This window comes from Leptonotus elevatus, chromosome 4 (assembly GCF_054856555.1).
Source record: "Leptonotus elevatus isolate MCC_2025b chromosome 4, RoL_Lele_1.0, whole genome shotgun sequence".
NCBI lineage: Eukaryota > Metazoa > Chordata > Actinopteri > Syngnathiformes > Syngnathidae > Leptonotus > Leptonotus elevatus.
The window spans coordinates 24234527-24253193 of NC_141242.1; positions in this window are offsets into that span (position 1 = coordinate 24234527).

Here is an 18667-nt window from a genome sequence, read left to right on the forward strand (position 1 = left end):
GGTTTCTATTAGGCGGGCCTTGTCAAGTGGTATTTATTTGTTAATCAATTAACTGAGTCACCTTGCTGTAAATAGTATACTTCCTAAAACACACCCGCTGGAATGTTAGGCACTTGTTCTTCGACCTGAAACATCATTTGAAACAGGATTGTCTTTTTGACACAATGAGACATGGTTGAATGAGTCAAATTGAATGAATGAGTCAAATTGAAAACAAATGGAAAAAGGAATTCAACATAGTTCTTTGGTGCTTCAGCACCCCCAAACTGAACAATAGCACCCCCACATTTTTAGAGTATATAGATATATTTTTACTGTATGTTCTTTTTAACAAGCTAGAAATGTATAGCTATAATATATATATATAAAACCATAGATTTTAAAAGTAATATTTAAACATCGAAAATATAGTACACCCCCCAAAATGTATTTTTGTATCTGAAAATTCAGGCTTATAACTGAGCCACTGCATTTAACAAACAGGTTGCATTGAAATGTGATTTATGAGGAGGTTAGACCAGAGTTTGTTTATTTTTCCAGTTAACAAGAATTGTTTTTTCGCAATAGTAAGGGCTACAAGTGTAGTGTCACTTACAGGTATGTAAAAAATAACACTGAATGAACGCCCATACCTTGACACGCACTCTTGGGAATTGAGATCAAAGCCATAAAGTACTATCACCACACCCATTGGAATGGGTGTTTCAAGGCTACCGCCTAACCAGAAGAATTTAGTAGCAGTCTACTCTGTGGTTGCTGGCGCCATGTATTGCAACTGGTTAGTCCAAAGATGAAGAAGAAAACAAAAAAAGTAACAAGACAATAAAAAATTAATAAAGCAAAAATAACAGAAACTTATTCTTACTTCTCATGAAAATATTTTTCCCCCATAATTAAAATACAGTTTGTACAACAAGAAGTTGCCTTATTTTCAAGATGTTTTTAATGTTTAATTTAAAACAATTAAATTGCCTAGAAATATAGTAAGTAAATGTTGTATTGCGAATAGTAATGCTTACAATTACAAAAATGTGTAGATTAAAATTGTTTACGTGGTAAATCAGTTGTTGTTCGGTCACCTAGCAAACACAAGTTTGGAGATAAAGGTATCCTACAGTAGCGGAAAGTTTTTCTAAGACTTTAGTCCAGAAATACATAACCGGAGTGCATAACCATAAGGCATGAAAATAAGTGTCTTTAGTGTTTTGTAAACACTAGCTGTCTTTGAGTAGGGTGTCCAAACGTCCTCTTTTGGGACCATTTTCTTATGTCCTGTTTGGGCGTCCGGGGTTTTTATAAATTCATGAAAATGTCCGGTTGGCATTGTGTGACTGGTACCACGATTTCAAGGCCAGGGCAAGTGTCCTTTTTTTTTTTTCATGGGAATATGGTCACCATTATTTCTTTATTTTATTTTTACACAAAACCTGGCATTTGAATAAAGGTGTGTAGACTTTTTATATTCACTACAAGTCTAACATGGATGTTGTGTGCAAACGAAGACGGACAATGCAATCAACACGTCCAATCAAGTTTGCTTTCGTATGACTTTTCTGACGTCGGTTCTGCTCTGAAAGTTTTCCATGTTGTCCTCACAGCCGATAATGAAAGACGCAACTTGCTTTGGAAAGGCCACAGCGTCATTAGGGTGAGGCATTTAATAAATGTTCCTTTTGCTCTCACACAATTAAATTTTCTGGTTGCTAATAGGCGGGTGTTTGTTCTTTATAATTGTATACTAATGAGTCAAGTACTGGAGTCCGTGTGTTGAGAACACGCCAGCTCACAGTCATCATGGTGTCATAACCTTCTGCGAAACGACAGCGAAACGGAAGGAGAATTAAGACATTAGTGACGACGACACAGTGAGTCTGTTAACTCCTTTTGCCATGGTTTGTGTTTATTACATTGAGTAATAATTATGTATTACTTGACAGTTGACACCGATCAAAACCCGAGTCCTATTGGGCCTTTTTGGCCTGTGGGACTCCGGAGGCTGCTGACAGGTACCGGCTGGCCAAGCGGAATGCGGCTTCGGTGGTCGCTGAGGCAAAAACTCGGACATGGGAGGAGTTCGGTGAGGCCATGGAGAACGACTTCCGGACGGCTTCGAGGAAATTCTGGTCCACCATCCGGCGTCTCAGGAGAGGGAAGCAGTGAACCATTAACACTGTGTATAGTGGAGATGGGGTGCTGTTGACCTCGACTTGGGACGTCGTGAATCGGTGGGGAGAATACTTCGAAGACCTCCTCAATTCCACCAACATGCCTTCCTTTGAGGAAGCAGGGTCTGGGGACTCTGAGGTGGGCCCCCCTATCTCTGGGGTAGAAGTCACTGAAGTGGTTGGAAAGTTTCTCGGTGGCAGGGCCTCGGCGGTGGATGAGGTTCGCCCGGAGTTCCTAAAGGCTCTGGATGTAGTGGGGCTGTCGTGGTTGACATGTCTCTACAACATCGCGTGGACATCAGGGACAGTGCCTCTGGATTGGCAGACCGGGGTGGTGGTTCCTCTTTTTAAGAAGGGGGACCGGAGGGTGTGTTCCAACTTTAGAGGGATCACACTCCTCAGCCTCCCAGGTAAGGTCTATTCGGGGGTGCTGCAGAGGAGGATCCGTCGGGAAGTTGAATCTCGGATTCAAGAGGAGCAGTGTGGTTTTCGTCCCGGCCGTGGAACAGTGGACCAGCTCTACACCCTCAGCAGGATCCTTGAGGGTGCGTGGGAGTTCGCCCAACCAGTCCACATGTGCTTTGTGGACTTCGAGAAGGCGTTTGACCGTGTCCCTCGGGGAGTCCTGTGGGGGGTGCTTCGGGAGTATGGGGTACCGGGCCCCCTGATACGGGCTATTCGGTCCCTGTATGACCGATGTCAGAGTTTGGTCCGCATTGCAGGCAGTAAGTCGAATTCGTTTCCTGTGAGGGTCGGACTCCGCCAAGGTTGCCCTTTGTCACCGATTCTGTTCGTAACTTTTATGGACAGAATTTCTAGGCGCAGCCGGAGTGTCGAGGGGGTCCGGTTTGGTGGCCTCAACATTGCATCTCTGCTTTTTGCAGATGATGTGGTGCTGTTGGCTTCTTCAAGCCGTGATCTCCAGCTCTCGCTGGAGCGGTTTGCAGCCGAGTGTGAAGCGGTTGGGATGAAGATCAGCACCTCCAAATCCGAGACCATGGTCCTCAGTCGGAAAAGGGTGGAGTGCTCTCTGCGGGTCGGGGATGAGGTCCTGCCCCAAGTGGAGGAGTTCAAGTATCTTGGGGTTTTGTTCACGAGTGAGGGTAGGTTAGAGCGGGAGATCGACAGACGGATCGGTGCAGCGTCTGCAGTGATGCGGACGCTGTATCGGTCCGTTGTGGTGAAGAAGGAGCTGAGCCGAAAGGCAAAGCTCTCGATTTACCGGTCGATCTACGTTCCTGTCCTCACCTATGGTCACGAGCTGTGGGTCGTGACCGAAAGAACAAGATCCCGGATACAAGCGGCCGAAATGAGTTTCCTCCGCAGGGTAGCCGGGCTCTCCCTTAGAGATAGGGTGAGAAGCTCGGTCATTCGGGAGGGACTCAGTGTCGAGCCGCTACTCCTCCACGTTGAGAGGAACCAGTTGAGGTGGCTGGGGCATCTGGTTCGGATGCCTCCTGGGCGCCTCCCTGGGGAGGTGTTCCGGGCATGTCCTACCGGCAGGAGGCCCCGAGGACGACCCAGGACACGCTGGAGAGACTACGTCTCACGGCTTGCTTGGGAACGCCTTGGGATCCCATCGGAGGAGCTGGCTGAAGTGGCTGGGGAGAGGGAAGTCTGGGCTTCCCTGCTAAAGCTGCTGCCCCCGCGACCCGACCCCGGATAAGCGGAATTGAAGACGGAACGGAACGGAACAGTTGACACGTTGCACATTATTGCACAATAGCTACACCTGAACATTGATCAAAATCGCGTTCGTGAAATCTGAATTCGAGTTCGTCATCAACGAAACTATTTTGTTATGTTAATACAGACGTGTTCATAATGACTTATTATCCCATTCTGTGTATGTGTGTGTGTGTGGAGGTGGATCTTGTGTTCAACTTTTTTCAATGTATTCATATTTCGGCATATTCAAGTATGTTTATTAAGCCTGAATTTTCCTATGGTGGGATGGCAGGAAGAGTTTTCACAACCAACGTTTTTTTCAGTAGAATAGATCTAGCTGCTAATGGAAAATTACCACCTCACGGTTAACATGTAAAATGTATATGTCAGCATACAACAACTGTTAGCAGGAGTACCCAGGGTTCCTGCGGGCTCTAAAAAAGTCTTAAAAAGTCTAAAATTCAGAAACTTAAATTTTAGGCCTTAAATGTCTTAACTCTTTGACTGCCATAAACGTTATAAAACGTTTAGCATAAACCTAGGGAAGGGCGCCGAGGACGTTAAAAGACGTCCCCTATGTTTTTTTGTTTTTTTTTCAAAAACGGGTGCAGGAAAGCCTTGGGCAGCTGTGCTGAAAGAATCAGGCTGATCTGATTAGTCAAAGACTCGTTTTGGCCCCTAGAGGGCAGCGATGACTCTCTTTGCACAAGGTTGGATGGGCCGCCCACCGTGGGCGTCAGTAGAAGACGTGAGGCGGAGCTAGAGTGTTGAGGAGACAATGGCTGATCCAAGCCACAATGGCTTGACCAAGCAACCGGTTACAAGCAGCTCAGCTTGAGCATTTTTTTCAAAGACGGAAAGCATCAATCAATACTAAAAAGCGCATTGATGTCAACGATGATGATGACAACGAGCTCTACGCCAAAGTTGGAAGCTTTGGCGTGACTGTTATGAACACGTAGTAAGCCTCACGGCTAAGCGCGGCTAGCGCGGCTAGCGCTGCTAAGGCCGGAAAACGCGCACAATAGCCGGCCGGGTACTTCTACACAATCGGACATTCGATCGGGCGATGGAGAGTTGGCATCGACCAATGCAGATTGATGATGATGATGAAGATGAAGCTCTACGCCAACGTGACTGTTATGAACACGTAGTAAGCCCCACCGGCAAAGCGCGGCTAGCGCGGCTAGCGCTGCTAGCGCTGCTAAGGCCGGAAAACGCGGAGCTGCACAAGCGGACATTCGATCGGACAATGAAGAGTACCCCGAGTCCAATGCATATTCATCGGAGGAGCGGGTACAGTCTGATCACGGAGAAGACACTGTTTCTGGACTACGATGCCACCATGAATGGAGTGGATAAAATGGATCAGAACATCTCCGACCAACCCGGTATAGCAACTGAAGGACACGGGGAAGCGAGACGTAACACCACCGTAACGTAACCGTAGCATGATCCTGATATTAGACGTGATGACACACTGCAGTATATACTTGCTATTCCCCGGAAAAAAACGGCCTGCAAGAAAGTGGCACACGCGAAGAGGCAATCTGTTGTGCAAATGCTGTTACGTCTCTTTGCACGCAGGAGAGTGTTACAAAAAGAAAAACTGTCGTTGAAACATCCACATATTTGTAAATAGCACCACAGTTGCACACATTTGTAAATAGTTTGCCAAATTGTTGTCAAATTGTTACACTGTTGAATGTAAATAAACGTATTTTGCTATCAAAAAACACTTTTTCATTCTTGGTGGTAGTGTTTTATAGAAGTAAAGCACTATTTAGGTGTTTGTGGCATCATTCATGGACAAAAAGAAGTGTCAAATTCACTAGAATGCATGAAATAATATCGTTTCACTAAAAGCTTGATTTCTCCGTATTTTGGTCCAACACGGGCGAAATTGGGTCAAACTAACCATTTTCTATTGTTGATTACTAAAGAACGGAATAAGGTAGAAACAAACTCTTTTTTTCTGATGAAAGATGAAAGTCCAATCTTTCATTTGGTAGTACGTGTGTTTCCATAGTCCAAACAGAACATTTTCTGTGGACCTTGAAAATCAGTCAAAATGCTTAAATCGGCTGGCACTGGCGGCATCCCTTTTCTGAAAACGTCTGGCAGTCAAAGAGTTAATAAAAAAAAAATATATTTAAATAATATTTTCATCCCTGGTCTAAAATTGTATTTACCCAAGTCCATTCTTAGAAAAGAAACAACATGCGTGCGCTGTCCGCACTTTTTGACAGGCAAAAATGTCATATGTGGACAGTTGCATGCACTGTTGTGTCGCAACTCGTCACAATAAAGCTGTTCTCACAGTCGTGTATGACCAAGATGTACAGGTGTTTCGATTTTTAATTATTTGTGCACAACCAAAACTTGTAAACATTCTTTTTTTAACCATAATAAAAAAAATCACCAAGACTTGTAAACTTTTTTTTTAAGGATAAAACATTCTCATGTTTGTAAATAATAAGTTAAACATTTTTAAGTGTACGTTAAACTGTCAAGTGAACAGTGCAAAAGTACAACACAAGGAAAAGCTTAACATGTATGGTTAGTACAGACTGAGGTAGTAACATAAGGTGCTTAGCTACATATATATTATAAATAAATAATATTATTGAAAGACAGGCTTAAATTAATAAAGACATTTAAAAAAAAAATCAAGCACTGAGGGCAAATCTAAAAATCTGACAGAGTTGTTGTGAGGTGTAAGCCAACACAACTCAAATAAAACCATACAATGAGGCAGTTTTCTTTGTCGCAGGCCACCATGTTCTCATTCTTCAAATGTATAAGCACAGACACCAAACACAAGATAGTTGGTAATGTCCACAGATGAGGTAGGAGGCAGAAACGTGGCGTCGGAGCTCCAGTCTCTACTTTGGAGGTCATAAGGAGCGACGTTGTAAATGTCCGACAATTAAGACAATGTGGCCTCACCAAACTCTTCCCATGTCTGAGTTTTTGCCTCTGCCAAAGCTGCATTTCGCTTGGCCAGCCAGTACCTGTCAGCTGCCTCCAAAGTCCCAAATGATTGTCATTTTACACTTCAGATCTTGCACTGACAGTTTGCCTTGTTTTTTCCAATTCACCCACGCACCCACGCACACGCACGCACGCACGCACGCACGCACGCACGCACGCACACACACACACACACACACACACACACACACACACACACACACACACACACACACACACACACACACACACACTTGTCTTTGTATCATCGTGGGGACATCTCATTGACATGATGCATTCGCCCCTTCCCCTAACCCCAACCATCAAAAATGATTGCCTACCCCCATTCCTTACGCTAACCTCAACCATAACCCAATTCAAACCTAAACTCTAAAACCAAGTCTTGACCCCCAGAAAGAGGTCTGAACTTGTGGGGACCACCAAAATGTCCCTACAATTTCAAGTCGGTCCAATGGTAGTTAAACCTGGAAAAACACGTATGAATGGGCCCCACGGTTTAGGACACATCCCCCGAATACAGATAATTTAGGTGGTTGAACAGATACAGATAGTGATGTACTCGCTCATCCCTAATATATATATACAGTGCTGCTCACAAGTTTGCGAACCCTGCAGGCATGGTCAGATTTTTGGTATAAAATATTAAAAATACCCTTATTAAATGTTAAGTCACACCCCAATCAACAATGCTGACATTGAAAATAATGGAATTGAACAAAAATAATGCTAATATTGTCATTCCTTCTTGAAAAAAAAGTTGTTGATTTAAGAAAAACTCAAATTTCGTGGGTGCAAAAGTATGTGAACCTTGCACTTAATCAGACATTGTACCTCCTTTTGCAATGAGAGCTTCATCCAAATACTTTTTTTAGTGAATTATCAGTCTTTCACATCTATTTGGGGGGGATTTCTGCCACTCTTCCTTTCCAAATGAGAGAGGTTGGATAAGCGTCTAGCATAAACTGCCCGCTTCAGGTCCCGCCACAGTATTTGGAAAAAAAATTAAGTCAGGATTTTGACTGGGCATATCCAGAACATGAATCTTGTTGTTCTTCAGACATTCCTTGGTTGTATTGCTGGAATGCTTTGGATTATTGTCATGTTGCATGATCCATCTTCGACCAGGCTGTAACTTCACAAAAAACGGCTTCATGTTCCAGGATTTCACAGTATTCCTCTGAATTCATGATTCCCTGGATTATGTGGAGTTGTCCAGGTCCTGAGGATGAAAAGTCAGCCCAGAATTTAACATTCTCACCCCCATACTTCACTCGAGGGTGAAGGTTATTTTAGTGGTATGCAGTGTTGACTTTTCTTCTGATTGTTGAAGCATACACATTGTCCCAAACAGGGTTGGGAGGGTTACTTTTAAAATGTATTCCTTTGCAGTTACAAGTTATCTGTTAAAAAATGTAGTTAGCAACATAATCCAAGTACCATAATATTAAACTAATGTAACTTCATTACTTTGGATTACTTTTGGATTACTCCAATACCGAGTATGCTCATGAAGACAATATAAAAATAAATATCCCCACAATATATATTCTATACAATGTGCCCCTGCTATTTGCGGGGGTGATAGGGACCCAGGCAGCCTACAAATAGCAAAAATCTCCACTCGGCCGCAGACGACCGCGGCGTTGCAGAACCACCTCTGAGATGGTTCTAAAGAGCGGTTCCGTTGTGACCGCTCGGCCCTGAAAAAGTACGACGGAGACGCGAACATCCGGGGACAAAAAAATGCCGCTTTGGTCGTAGAACCGGTCCGATGGAAAAGCGCCATTATTGATACTTATTCTATTTACTCCTTATTCACTTACCTACTTATTGTGTTATTCATTAATACTTTTATTCAACACTGTGATCACTTTTACTTGAGGAAACACTGGAAAGTCTTGCCCTAGTTGATGCAAGGACACTTGGTCGAGTTTTCTCCCAGGTCAACGCAACAACCTGCCTTTTAGATTCAATTCCCACATCACTTTTAAAGACATTTTGTGGATTTTTTGAGGAACACATTTGAAATATAGTCAATTACTCTCTTCAGACGGGTGTCTTTCCTGCCGCCTTTGTAACGCTGGTGGTGAAGGCTCTTCTATAGAAGAGCAATTTGGACCACAGCAGTTTTAATAATTACTGATCTGTATCCAACTTACCGTTTTTAAGATTTTAGAAGATTTTTTTTTTTTATCCAACTAAATTATTTTTTAGATACAAATAATATTTTAGAGAAATATCAGTCTGCTTTTTGGATGAACCATAGTACAGAGACTGCCCTTTTAAAGATTTTAAATGATATCAAGTGTGATGGAGACCTGAAAAAACTTAGTCTTGGTGCCAATGCATTTAACTGCTGCTTTTGATACGGTAGATCACCACATTTTAATAAACAGACTTAGAAGCCTGGTGGGCATCTCTGGTACTGCTTTTAACTGGGTTTATTCCTATCTTACAGATAGATATTTCTTTGTAAGTATGGATACATCTTCCTCTGGAACCCATGGAATTAAATGTGGGGTTCCGCAAGGGGTAATTTTAGGCCCATTAATTACTCAGGAGACACGGCGTCAACTTCCACAGATATGTTGACGATACACAGTTGTACATCGCCGTGTCTGCCGATGACATGGGGCCTATTGATACCCTCTTCTTTTTTTTTTTTAGAATCAACAGTCCAGAGCAATGGTGAGTGTGGAAAATAAGTAAAGAAGTGTGTGCAGGCAGGCTGGAATGGGTGGAGAAAAGTGTCAGGTGTGATGTGTTATAGAAAAGTTTCAGCTCAAATGAAAGGAAAGGTTTATAAAACTGTGGTGAGACCAGCGATATTGTTTGGTCTGGAGACAGTGCCACTGAGGAAAAGACAGGAGGCAGAGCTGGAGGTAGCAGAGATGAAGATGCGGAGGTTCTCTTTGGGAGTGACCAGGATGGATAGAATCAGGAATGATTACATCAGAGGGACAGCACATGTTAGAGGCTTTGGAGATAAAGTCAGAGAGGCCAGACTGAGATGGTTTGGACATGTCCAGAGGAGAGATAGTGAGAAAATTGGCAGAAGGATGCTGAGTTTGCAAATGCCTAGCAGGAGGTCTAGAGGAAGACCAAAGAGGAGGTTTATGGATGTAGTTAAAGAGGACATGAAAGTAGTTGGTGTGAGAGCAGAGGATGCAGAGGATAGGGTTAGATGGAGGCAACTGATTCGCTGTGGCGACACCTGAAGAGAAAAGCTGAAAGGAAAAGAAAGAGAAGATGTTAAGTCATGGATGGCAGAAAATTTCCTGCAGCTCAACCAAGACAAAACTGAGGTTTTAGTCATCGGTCCTGAGAGGTCAGAGAGAGAAACTTTCACCAAAACTAAAAGATTTTAAACCTTCACAATGTGTGAAGAGCTTGGCCGTAATTTTTTACTCTGAGCTTAGTTTTATTCATCTTATTAAAAATGTAGCCAAGATCGTTTTTTACTATCATAAAAATATTGCCAGAGTCCGCCGGTTTCTCTTGTAACACGGAGGTGCTGATGCATGCTTTTATTTCCTGTTGGTTAGATTACTGTAATGCCCTGCTCTCTGGTCTTCCCAGAAATAATATTTCAAGCCTACAGCCACTTCAGAATTCAGATGCAAGTGCGCTGACGGGGACCAGAGGGCGGGAGCACATTACACCAGTTTTAAAATCGCTGCATTGGCTCCCCGTGTGCTTCAGGATTGATTGATTTTAAGGTGCTTTTATTAGTTTTTAAATGTCTTAACGGTCTTGGGCCATCTTATTTATCTGTCCTGCTTTTACCGTATCACCCTTTGCGGCTCCTGAGGTTCTCTGAGAGTGGCCTTTTAACTGTTCCGAGGATGAGGACCAAAACACATGGTAAGGCTACATTCAGCCACTATGGTCCTAACTTATGGAATAGCCTGCCGGAGGGCATCAGGTCAGAGACTATTGATGTTTATAAGAGGAGGCTCAAGACACACTTTTTTAGTTTGGTATTTTAATTAAATTATTTTTTCTTCTTTTTTTTTTTTACTCCATTTTTTTAAAATTATATTGTCTTTTAGTTTTGTTTTTGCTTTTTATTCTGTTTTCTTCTAGTGTTTAACTGATTTATTTTAGCATTTAACTGTTTTTATTTAGTTGTTACTAAGTTTTTAGCTCCAGTATTTCCTAGTATTTATCCTAGAAAAAGTGGTTTATTATGAGCCTGCTGAGCGGAGCTTCGCTGCTGCTTGCGAAGCAAGCAGGCACATATTACTATCCTAGAAAAAAGTGGTTTAATATTATTATGGGCCTGCTGCGAAGCAGAAGGCACATATTACTATCCTAGAAAATGGGTTTATTATTATGGGCCTGCTGAGCCGCTGCTGCTTGCGAAGCAAGCAGGCACATATTACTATCCTAGAAAAAAGGGTTTATTATGGGCCTGCTGAGCGAAGCAAGCAGGCCCATAATAACCATGGCGACGCTATTCCCAAAAAAGTCCCAAAAAAGTCCCATAGGAATGAATGGGAAACCGAAAGAGATCAAATCCAAAAAAGCACCTTTTTCCAAGACACGCTGCACGCGCATACGTTAACCGACCGATATGAATTTTAGCTCATTTTGTTGGAATTTTTCCCATCTTTAGCTCAGTGTCAAAAAAAATTAAGGAATGAAAAGACAGTGAGCGAAGGGGTGAAAGTAGCCTTTTTAGAGCGTGACTAATTAAGGCTTCAGTGATGGGAACCAAAAAATCTATTTCCAAAAGTTTCACTTCAACTTGTCACCATGGCCACAATCTTTGCTCACTAGACATCAAATTCGCACATTTTGTAGCCACAAGCCTCTGCTTTCTGAAAAACTAAGTTTTATTTGGCTAAGGTGTCAATTAGTACCTTTATTTTCACTTTAAGCGAGGAGAAGTCGGACTTTCGCGCCTATCTCCTCCATGTTAATTTCGCCGTTTTCCCCTCTTCATTTTCGATCAATCATAAGTTTCCAACCTGCTCTCATTTGGTCATTTTTCATCCGATTAAAAAACTGAGAACATGCTCGCGTTCCCCAAACCCTTGCCGTTCTAACGAGCCATTTCTGGAATCTGCATCTTCAACCGTTAAGTCGTGAGAGGCTTTTGTTTGAGGTGAGCGTAATCCTATACAAATCAATGGAATGTTGGTGCGTGACGTCTCCTAACAACTTAAAATCAAAGTGTGTGCGTGAATGTGCATGTTTTGAAAAGGGGCAGGAAGATACTTTTAGTTGATGTTGCTTATGGTGAACTTCCACATTTCTTGACCGATTTCAATGGTTTAAATTTTAAACTGTTCAGCTCATTGAAATGTTGGTTAAAATCAAATGTGTGTGCGTGAATGTGCATATTTCTTAAAGGGACAGTAAGATACTTTATTTGATCTTGATTATGGTTAACTTTTACATTTCTTGAGCGATTTCAATGGTTGAAATTTTAAACTGTTCAGCTCATTGAAAAGAGTTGCAAGAGTTAGCAGGCCCATTCAAAATTTCCGCGGAAATCTTTCTAGTTTATTTCATATAATTGATTGTACACATGTGCTTTTGTACTTGTCAGTTTCACCCTTCTAATTATCAATAAACCTGGAGTCAACTGGTCAAGCTGGTGTCCAGAGTCTTGATGAGCGGGAAATGTTGAACCTACTGCCTTCGTGTTCAGTGAACTTTTGGAGGGCAGGGGACTAATGAGTACACATGCACATACTCACGCACATACAAAATAAATAAAAATAAAAAGAGAGAGCAATGATGATGACATGTCGCATCGGTAAAATTACCGAATGAACAATACTGAGCTCTCTCAGAAAATAAAATGAAATTAAAAAATGAAATTAAAAAAAGGAAATGTCACCAGCTGAACAGTTACTCACTACTTTTGCGTCCCCATCAGGCGTCGATCTTTTTGTTGCTGGTTCAGGCTGTAAATTGCCATAGACGCAGTGAAAATATTTGTAATTTTTGGTAACTTGGCAATCAACTTTTTGCTTTCCTCCTTATTCTTTTTGGCCCCACTGGGATAATTTTGTTTCATTTTTTACGTTCTCCTTTCTTCTCAGTTTTGCTCACTGCCGTCACTTTGCGGACTTCCGCTCTGTTTTTGCGCATGCACATGCGCAGTAAGATTGACTGATCCATCAGTGGAAACAGAGACAGACGATACAAGAAGCCTTCTGCTGGCATTTTAGCAAAATGATTTGGATCAAAAACATAATTAATGTGCGTAAATAAGTAGAAACTATATTGGCGATTAGTGTATGAGGAATTTTATGGGGCCCTCTAGTAACATGAGGCCCTCGGCAACTGCCTAGGTTTGCCTAATGGTATGTCCGCCTCTGGCTGAACCAGTGGCTTAAAACCTCCGATAAAAGCGGGGAGGCGACAGAAGAGCAGGAGCGACATCAGTGCAAGAGCCGAGAGGGGTTCCAAGATCACATTTGATTGAGCGAGGTGACTGTAAAACTATGAATAATAGAATAGAAATAGAAGAACCCCTGATTTCTAACACTATAGTAATCATTATGTCAATAAGCAAATTACTATATATTATACAGAACAGAAAGGAAAACGTTGGTATTATTTACAGCTTGAACACGGTGAAAGGCATTGTGGGAGCATTCAAATCGTCTCAAAAAGTCAATGTCGAGAAAAAAGAAGTTTTCAAACTAAGTTTATTTATTAAGTTATGCCTACTTGAATTTTGTTTCAAGCCTACGAACAGTGAAATTTGAGTGTATATGACATGCTAAGTTAAGTTTGAGCAACATGAAACAAGAACAAAATCTGCCTCTCCTTCTTGCAAAAACATATAATACCGGTATTGTAAGTAATTTAAAATGTAAAATTTTGCTACTTAGCATGTTAAGTTTTACCATGTGTAAAAACTAAAGCGGTTTAAAGCACTCGATTTCCATGCAAATGTCCAGTAACCTCTGCAAAGAGTGTGCTTAACATGATCATTACACTGTACATTTCCAATGAAATATTATGAAATATTAACTAGAAATGTTATTTTGTAGTGTGAACATTTTTAGAAAACGTTTGGGTACTTAAGGAGAAGCAATCAATCCCAGTCTAAGTCATCCAACGTCTATCTATCAGATTTTGCTCCATTGGTCATGTGACACCGACACGGACATAGTGGTGGCGATGCGGTGAGTCTGTTTACTCCTTTTGCCATGGTTTGTGTTCATGAAATTGAGTAATAGTTATTTATTACTTGATAGTTGACATGTTGCACATTATTGCACATTATTGAACAATAGCTACACCTAAACTTTGATCGAAGTGGCGTTCGTGAAATCTGCGTTTGCACTCAGCCCATGCTGTATCGTTGGATCGCTCCGGTCTGAGCCACTATTCGGCTCCCAACAGTGGGCCGAATTCAAGGTTGTCACCACTCAACGCGACTATTTTGTTATGTTGAAACATATGTGCTCATAATAACTTTTTATCCCATTCCGGTGGGGTTTATCTTGTGTTTGCAGTGTTGACTGGAAGTGTGGAATTTTAACTTTAATAAATGAGTCTTTCACATTAGGCTAATGTTAATAATTAGAAAATGGAAAAAAATCTTAGTAGTATTTGATCATCTTATCACGTAATTACAAATCAGATGAGGTTGTAGTTGGTTTTATTTTTCTGTCTTCTATAGGTAATTTCCAGTTAATTTTAGATTTAACTTATCTTTTAGTGTTATATTTGAGTAAATATGGTTCATACCTGGACAACATCTATGCATTAATGTTTGTTTTCTGTCTTGGTCTTGTTATTTTATGTCTTTCTACTGGCATCATGGTTATTATCAATTATTTGTTGAGTTTGACCAAATAATGCAAAGAGCATGTGAGAATCTAACATATTCTTTCTCATGCTGTTTTTTTCTTTGCAGGTACCTTTTCAACAAATCGCATGGCCTTGTGATGACAGTGATGATGATGATTCCACGGAAATCAAGTGCCACATATCTGCAACAGTTCATAGCTAATGACATTTGTTGCAGAGACACCATTTTGCGTGGAAGTCCGTGTTAGCAACCGCGACAAAGCTAAACAGCTTTCACTGCCCGTATGGAAAAAAGTAAGAAGAATGAGAAAATACCTTACCAGGAAAAACTTAACAAGGAAGCCACATGTCTTAATTGTCGGACATTAACAACGTCGCTCCTTATGACCTCCGAAGTAGAGACTGGAGCTCCGACGCCACGTTTCTGCCTCCTACCTCATCTGTGGACATTACCAACTATCTTGTGTTTGGTGTCTGTGCTTATACATTTGAAGAATGAGAACATGGTGGCCTGCAACAAAGAAAACTGCCTCATTGTATGGTTTTATTTGAGTTGTGTTGGCTTACACCTCACAACAACTCTGTCAGATTTTGGGATTTGCCCTCAGTGCTTGAATTTTTTTTAAAATGTCTTTATTAATTTAAGCCTGTCTTTCAATAATAATATTTATTTATAATATATATGTAGCTAAGCACCTTATGTTACTACCTCAGTCTGTACTAACCATACATGTTAAGCTTTTCCTTGTGTTGTACTTTTGCACTGTTCACTTGACAGTTTAACGTACACATAATTTTTTTAAACTTATTTACATACATGAGAATGTTTTATCCTTAAAAAAAAGTTAAAAGGTCTTGGTGATTTTTTTTATTATGGTTAAAAAAAAGAATGTTTACAAGTTTTGGTTGTGCACAAATAATTAAAGATCGAAACACCTGTACATCTTGGTCATACACGACTGTGAGAACAGCTTTATTGTGACGAGTTGCGACACAACAGTGCATGCAACTGTCCACATATGACATTTTTGCCTGTCAAAAAGTGCAGACAGCGCACGCATGTTGTTTCTTTTCAAAGAATGGACTTGGGTAAATACAATTTTAGACCTGGGATGAAAATATTATAAATTTATTTTTATTTTTTATTAAGACATTTAAGGCCTAAAATTTAAGTTTCTGAATTTTAGACTTTTTAAGACTTTTTTAGAGCCCGCAGGAACCCTGGGTACTCCTGCTAACAGTTGTTGTATGCTGACATATACATTTTACATGTTAACCGTGAGGTGGTAATTTTCCATTAGCAGCTAGATCTATTCTACTGAAAAAAACGTTGGTTGTGAAAACTCTTCCTGCCATCCCACCATAGGAAAATTCAGGCTTAATAAACATACTTGAATATGCCGAAATATGAATAAATTGAAAAAAGTTGAACACAAGATCCACCTCCACACACACACACATACACAGAATGGGATAATAAGTCATTATGAACACGTCTGTTTTAACATAACATAGTTTCGTTGATGACGAACTCGAATTCAGATTTCACGAACGCGATTTTGATCAATGTTCAGGTGTAGCTATTGTACAATAATGTGCAACATGTCAACTGTCAAGTAATAAATAATCATTACTCAATGTAATAAACACAAACCATGGCAAAAGGAGTTAACAGACTCACTGTGTCGTCGTCACTAATGTCTTAATTCTCCTTCCGTTTCGCTGTCACATGACCACCAGTGGAGCAAAATCTGATTGGTTGGACATTGGATGACTTAGACGGGCATCGATTGCTTCTCTTTAAATATAAAATATGTTGCATTTTTACGTCTAATTTTTATCACGAATTTTTGCACAGAATTTTTTTACATGTTGAAATTCGATGCTGAAAAAAAATCTGTGTTTCAAATTCAAAGTATGATGGCACAGATTTCCATAGCAGGCAGAAGGTTATGACACCATGATGACTGTGAGCTGGCGTGTTCTCAACACACGGACTCCAGTACTTGACTCATTAGTATACAATTACAAAGAACAAACACCCGCCTATTAGAAACCAGAAAATTTAATTGTGTGAGAACAAAAGGAACATTTATTAAATGCCTCACCCTAATGACGCTGTGGCCTTTCCAAAGCAAGTTGCGCCTTTCATTATCGGCTGTGAGGACAACATGGAAAACTTTCAGAGCAGAACCGACGTCAGAAAAGTCATACGAAAGCAAACTTGATTGGACGTGTTGATTGCATTGTCCGTCTTCGTTTGCACACAACATCCATGTTAGACTTGTAGTGAATATAAAAAGTCTACACACCTTTATTCAAATGCCAGGTTTTGTGTAAAAATAAATAAAGAAATAATGGTGACCATATTCCCATGAAAAAAAAAAGGACACTTGCCCTGGCCTTGAAATCTGCCCTGGGAGTGGCAGGGGCTGGGTTTTGGAGGGTGGCGGGTGTGGGTGTGGGTGGGGTGCGTGAGGGGATGGGGGGGCTGTGGGCCAGTGGGGTGCCTGGTGGGCCTGCCATGCCCCGTTCTGCTGCGTTGGGCTTGGATGCGGACCGTGTTGGGGTGGGGGGGCGCTCTGGGCTCCTGGGTTTGCTCTCTGGCCGGTGGCCCCAGTGGGGCCCGGGGGTTGTGCCTTGGTGCTGCCGCAGCCTGGAGGGCCCTGGGGGTTGTGCTTACTCTGTCCTGGCCGGGGTCGACGGCTCCCCCCTTTGGTGGAGGTTTTCATGCATGCCAGATCCACCACACCAGCATCTACTGAAATTCAAACACTATCTGCTTCTTCCTCTGGTCTGGTGGAGGCTGACGTCTGTGGATCTCACTCTGCTTCATCTATCCTTCTTTCCTTTCGTCAGTCTTTCCTTTGGTCTCTTGAGGTCTCCCTAATTTGTGTTGTTTCTGGGGTTGGTCAATGATTCTGGTTTGTAACCCTGTGGGTAGTAGGTGGTGTCTGGTCGGTGCTGGATTTCACTTTTTTTCTTTTCTTTGATCCTTCTTTGGGTCTCCTGACAACTTCACGACTCTAGCGGGATTCTGAAGTATTCAGTTTAGGTGAACGGTGTGGGATTTTTAATAGGTTTTAGGTGAATTAATGAGCACACACTCACGGACGCACATTTGCACACACACACCCGCACACACTCACGCACATACATACAAAAGAAAAAGAGAGGGAGAGCAATGATGATGACATGTCGAATCGATAAGATTACCGAATGAACAATACTGAGCTCTCTTAGAAAAAAGAAAAAAAATAATGTTCTGGAAGTAGCGCAGCTCGCTCCACACGTTGATTTAACCACTGAGATGTTTCCAAGGCGCATTCGAGGCATATGATATTACTTCTGGAATTGACGGTTTGTGCCAAAATAAGTGTCACGTTAAAAATGTTGAAGAGCGCAGAAACATAATGTCTACAGAAAAAAAAAAAAAGAACGTTTTGGGTGTTACCATCCTTTGTCTGTGTCATTTGTTCTGTTATTTTGTGCCTGTGTCCTTCCCTTGTCTCGTCAAGCTTTATGTGGTCCACCTGTGTTTGCCTGACCTTCTCACATCTGCTTCCCTGCACCTGGGTCCTCAACCTCGCCTCAAACGCTGACAAACTGTGCACCAAGCAGGGGTGAAAGTAGTGAGAATTTCTTGCCTGAAATCATGTCATTAATAACAGCACATTTTTGTAATTGTAAGCATTACTATTCGCAATACAACATTTACTTACTATATTTCTAGGCAATTTAATTGTTTTAGATTAAACATTAAAAACAACTTGAAAATAAGGCAACTTCTTGTTGTACAAACTGTATTTTAATTATGGGAGAAAAAACATTTTCATAAGAAGTAAGAATAAGTTTCTGTTATTTTTGCTTTATTTATTTATTTATTTGTTGTTACTTTTTTTGTTTTCTTCTTCATCTTTGGACTGACCAGTTGCAATACATGGCCCCAGCAACCACAGAGTAGACTGCTACTAAATTCTTCTGGTTAGGCGGTAGCCTTGAAACACCCATTCCAATGGGTGTGGTGATAGTACTTTATGGCTTTGATCTCAATTCCC